The 6,080-nt window shown below is 44.9% G+C and overlaps 1 non-coding gene across 1 annotated transcript; it reads left to right on the top strand.

Moving 5' to 3' along the window:
* Positions 1-5,288: 5,288 nt before the first annotated feature.
* Positions 5,289-5,372, top strand: Trnal-uaa. Its single transcript has one exon. It is a non-coding gene; the product is annotated as a tRNA-Leu (tRNA).
* The last annotated feature ends 708 nt before the right edge of the window (positions 5,373-6,080 follow it).

The raw sequence follows: 6,080 nt of genomic DNA, 5'->3' as shown, positions 1-6,080 counted from the left end.
GCCAGGGGAGATTTATGAACACCGTCAGAGTGGAGACAGAGGGTGGTGGGGGGGGCAGGTGACAAGAGGACGGACACACCTGCTGGGACGGGGGAGGGGCACTGGCTACCACCCCCATCCCCCTACTACAATGGTTGATCCAGCGAGCTCTTCTACACGACCCAGGTTAAGTCCTCGCCCCAGGTAACACGCAGGTGTAGCATCACGCAAGAAGCCTCACTACCTCTACCAACCACTCACCACACCCCCAAACTAATTAACTCACCTGTTGAATTAAATCATATCCTTGAATATCTAAATCAACATAGGTATAAATCATTTCATCTTAATACAGAACCAATTTAGTGTATTACAGAGCGGACAACATCAACAGGTGGGTGACACAGGCGGGTTGAAACTCCATAAAGTTGTTGCTGAAGGAGGAATGGATATTTAGGCGGCAGGTGGAGGGCGGCAGATGGTGGGCGGCAGATGGTGGGCGGCAGGTGGTGGGCGGCAGGTGGTGGGTGGTAGGTGGTGGGCGGCAGGTGGTGGGTGGTGGGCGGTGGTGGGCGGCAGGTGGTGGGCGGCAGATGGTGGGCGGCAGATGGTGGGTGGTGGCATGGTACTGCAGGCTGGCGGGCTCCAAGGGGTCCTTCTCCTCAGCACCACCTGTTCCGTCTCACCGCTGTCTTGCACCATCTGCCAATTATAACATATGTATACACCGACACCTGTTGATGAGGCTAACCATAAGGTGCGCCAGGAGTGACCTAGATATTAATGGTCACTATCTATTACCTAACATCACGTACAGTACAGGTTTTAACACATCAGTGACACGAAGACAATAATTCTTCTGTCGATACTAACCTAACCCAACCTAAACTGACCTGACCTAACCTAACCTAACGTAATCTTCCATCTTGTCTCTCTCTATATAAAAATTAAGTGTAGTAGTGAAGATAATAATTGTACTGGTTACTTGTATAATATCATCATCTTCACCACCATCCACCACCAATCACTAATATATGTGACATTACTATCACTATCACCACCATCCTCCACCATCACCACTAACACCCTCCACCAAACACCACCACCCATCATCTTCACCACCATCCACCACCAATCACTAATATATGTGACATTACTATCACTATCACCACCATCCTCCACCATCACCACTAACACCTCCACCAACCACCACCACCCATCACCACCACCACCACCACTAACACCCTCCACCAACCACCACAACCCATCATCATCACCACCACAGCAGCTCTTGAGGGCGTGTGTGTGTGTCTGGGGAGGTGGGGGCGGAGGAGGTGGGTATCGTCAGCCAGCTGATTGCCTTGTTAAGAGAAGATTTACAATATTGGCTTGGATGAATTGGCCGGCAATCAACGCTAAATAGATACACTCACTGTTTATACATGTAGATGGGTGAACGAGTCGAGTCTTCCCGCAGCTTTTCGTTCGCCGTTCCTTCTCGTTTGGATGGGAATCATGTTCAATTACCAGCGGCTGGAGTCGTAGTTTCACCCCTGGTTACAAAACGTTCACACAAACACGCTTGCATTTTCGACCTCAATGATTTAAATTGACTTTGCATATACGGTGAGGAAGGGGTGTTTGGGGAGAGGGTTAGGAAAAACAAGAGGTGAGGTGAGAGGGAGGGAGGTGGAGAGGGTGAGAGGGAGGTGAGGAGGTTGTTGTAAAGGCCCAGCAATATGGTCAATCTCAGGAGGCCCCAATAAAGAGAAAACGTGTTTATAGCGCCATCACACACCGCATTTCAATCAGATACCTGCGTGGTCCTCTCCCTCTCTCTCCCTCTCACCCCTACTCGCCCCTCTCACACCTGTACACGTCACACCCCAGCCATCACCAACCCTTTGTTCCTTAATGAACCTCACACACAAAACACACACACACATACACATATAAAAACACACACAAACACACATATAGAAACGCGCACACACACACACACACACACACGAGGCATCAGTAGTAATCACCAGTCGAAGAAAACCACCACAAAACAAATGGTAATTATTCAACAGCCTGTTAAGCCCCTTGGCAGAACGTCTTGTGCCCCCTCCCTTCCTGTCTCACCTACTCTATCTCCCCACTCTCTCTCCCTCCTTACCCTCTCTTACTCCCTCTTCCCCTCACACCCTCACCTACCCTCCCCATCCCCCTCACCCTCTCTCCCACCCCCTCCACATCTCCTCATTTTGTCAACGTCTCGGTGTCTACCATTCTGTAATGTTGTGTGTGTGTGTGTGTGTGTGTGTGTGTGTGTGTGTGTGTGTGGCTTAGGAGCAGTTGATGTGTCTCATTCCTGGAGAGCACAGAAGAAGGGGAGAATGCAGGAGGTGTCAATAAGATTCTGAACTACACAGTAATTTCAGTAAGTCTATTTTATTTTGAATATTTATCTATCTATCTTCCTGTGTATGAATGTATGTATGTATCCTAATGTTTCGTCACCTGGTACACCTAGTCACCTGGTCAAGATACACCTAGTCACCTGGTACACCTACTGTAGTCACCGACGAATTCACCACCACCACCACCACCACCACATACTCACAGCCCGTGCATGAGTCACCTGTCAATTGAACAAATCACTAGCAATCACTCACACGAAGCACAGGATGTTAATGTACGTGTGTGTGTGTGTGTACGTGTGTGTGTGTGTGTGTGTGTGTATGTGTATGTGTACGTGTGTGTGTGTGTGTGTATGTGTACGTGTGTGTGTGAACCTCCTGAGAGATGAGTGGTTCAATTTGTACATCGATCATACACAAACGATTCAGGTTAATGATTCACTAGAGGGGTTCAGTGGTTCATTCAAGGTAAGTGAGTGAAGGTGTTTATGTTAATGAGGAGGAGGAGGAGAGGGAGGAGGAGGAGGAGTATCTTGTTAGGACACACACACACACACACACACACACACACACACACACACACACACATAAATAATAAAAATTTGAGGAAAAATAAATTAGAAAAATAATAGGACTACTACTACTACTAATACTACACCTACTACTACTACTACTGCTGCTGCTACTACTACTACTACTACTACTACTACTACTACTACTACTACTACTACTACTTTTTTTTTAAAACGTGGCCTCAGCCTCCCTAATACTACACCTTCTACCATTATTTGCCAATATTAAATATCCTATACATACACTATCTATCTGTGTTAAATTAGTTGAGCCGCAGATCGATGCGGCATTCATTGACTATAGCCTCATAGTCGATATCTGCAGCAGTTGACGGAGTAAGGCCAAAGCTCTCGTTCCCTGAGCAACACTACTACTACTACTACTACTAACAAAACAAAACAAAAGAAAAACAATAAACAAATAAATAACAAAATAAACACCCTTCTCCTCACTCCCATCCCTCTCCTCCTCCCCGTCCCACTCTAATCACTGGACACCCATTCCATTGTTTTACACACCAACAGAGCAACACCACGACCCCCCTCCATACAGCCTAGAGTCCCATTACCTCTCTACCAGACCATCGCTCTTAAATCATGTGTGGCGTATCATTATTTTGTCCCCGAGGCGTCTCTCTCTCTCTCTCTCTCATTTTCTCTCTCACTCTTTGTTGTTTTTGTTAGTACACACACACACACACACACACACACACACACACAACAAAGACGTACACAACCCCACCCTAGATCTCTATGCCAAATAAATGGAGCAGATAATCCATGAGGAGAGTAATTATATCCAATTATAGCTGGTGGGAAATAATCACGAGAGAGAGACGAATTCAGTGGTGGAAGGAGGAGGAGGAAGAGGAGGAAGAGGAGGAAGAGGAGGACAGCTGACACATCATAACACATACAAAGGAAAACTGACTGACAGCTGACACCTTCTAACCCACACAAGATAAATGACAGCTGACACCTAACCCACACAATACAAATGGCAACTGACACCTCCTAACCCACACAATCCAACTGACTGACAGCTGACACTTACTAACCCACAGCAGAGGTCAAAGGTGAAAATCCCCCTCAAGAATGAATAGATTACAGCCTACCAACGACCATGACTGACAGCTGACATGATGTAGCTGACAGATGACCAAAAGCGACTAAAGAACTGGTCATTGTGATGGAAAAAAATAATAATAATCCCTCAGGGGGGGTAGAGCAGTGGCTGTTAGGTCAGGAAGGGCGGATCTTGGGATGACTAAAGAACAGCCTCCCCAAAAATATCTTATTAGTATACCTAGTGATGTGGTTATTAGAGGTCAAGGTCAGAGGTTAATGTTAGAGGTCAAGGCTAGAGGTCAAGGTTAGATGTTAAGATTAGAGGTCAAGGTTAGAGGTCAATGTTTGAGGTCAAGGTTAGAGGTTAAGATTAGAGCTCAAGGTCAGAGGTCAAGGTTAGATGTTAAGATTAGAGGTCAAGGCTAGAGGTCAAGGTTAGATGTTAAGATTAGAGGTTAATGTTAGAGGTTAATGTTAGAGGTCAATGTTTGAGGTCAAGGTTAGAGGTTAAGATTAGAGCCAAGGTCAGAGGTCATGTTTGAGGTCAAGGTTAGAGGTTAAGATTAGAGCCCAAGGTCAGAGGTCAATGTTGAGGTCAAGGTTAGAGGTTAGATTGCCAAGGTCAGAGGTGAATGTTAGAGGTCAAGGTTAGATGTTAAGGTCAAGATCAGAGGTTAACGTTAGAGGTTAAGGTTAGAGGTCAATGTTAGGTCAAGATTTGAGGTCAAGGCGATAGGTCAATGTCAGAGGTCAAGGCTAGAGGTCAAAGTCAGAGATAAAAGTTAAAGATCAATGTTTGAGGTAGAGGTTAAGGTCAGAGGTCAAGGTGAGGTACAAGTTATAATAAGACTACCTAGCCCCCAGGCGCCTCATTTCCTCACTAATTGATTTTATAAACTCTGGTGGACACACACACACACACACACACACACACACACACACACACGAGCTACCTGGATGATGACATGATATCGCCACGGATATCTGTACATACCTACAAACATACATAGAGACACACGCAAATACATACATACATACATACAAACATACATACATATACAAATATATACATCAGACATATGAATACATATATACACGCATATATAAACATGCACATAAATATATATTTATACATTTACGAATTCATGTTCATCCATACAGTACACACACATACTTACACAAACATATTTATACATACACGAATACACGTTTACACACACACACACTCAGCCTTCACAGAATGAATGAGTTCATTACATATAAGGTCAGGTTGGCCGAGTGGTCTAAGGCGCCAGACTTAAGTTCTGGTACTCGTAAGAGTGCGTGGGTTCGAACCCCACACCTGACAGACTGTGGTAAAATTATATATACACATTGGTTTAGGGGAGGGATCTTTATTAAGTGTGTTTTAGTACATATTAGAGTACATCATCACCTTAGAGTACAGAAGAAACGAGAGTACTACCGAATAAGAACATATTACAGTACATTATACCCTTAGAGTACAGAAGAAACGAGAGTACTAAAGAAAAAGAACATATTACAGTACATAATCACCCTAGAGTACAGAAAAAAATGTACTCCCGAAATAGTACATGATCACTATAGAGTACAGTAGACACTTAAAGAATTATAACTTATTTCAACGATGGAGTTAGGTTAGGTTACAGGCAAGTGAATCTGAGAGCAAATTTAAGCTAATGTGAAACTGTAGGAGAGAGAGAGAGAGAGAGAGAGAGGAAACCACGCCCAAAAATAATAACTATATTTCTACTATATTCAAATGGGTACGGGGGGGAGGGGGAGGGGAGGGGGAAGGAGGGGAGGAGGGAAGGGAAGGAGAGGGAAAGAGGGGGGAGGAGGAGGAGGGAGGTCATAGATTAGATGGACAACGCTAATGTGTATGGTTGTATAAGAGGAGAGAAGAGAAGAGAAGAGAAGAGAAGAGAAGAGAAGAGAGGAGAGGAGAGGAGGAGGAGAGGAGAGAAGAGAAGAGAAGAGGAGAGGAGAGAAGAGGAGAGAAGACACCATCACTGAATGCAGGAATGAAGAACAA

Source organism: Homarus americanus, unplaced genomic scaffold, assembly GCF_018991925.1.
Source record: "Homarus americanus isolate GMGI-L3 unplaced genomic scaffold, GMGI_Hamer_2.0 scaffold4381, whole genome shotgun sequence".
NCBI classification, from domain to species: Eukaryota; Metazoa; Arthropoda; class Malacostraca; order Decapoda; family Nephropidae; genus Homarus; species Homarus americanus.
Note: the sequence above shows the minus strand (reverse complement) of the source record. Positions and strands in the feature narration are given on the sequence as shown.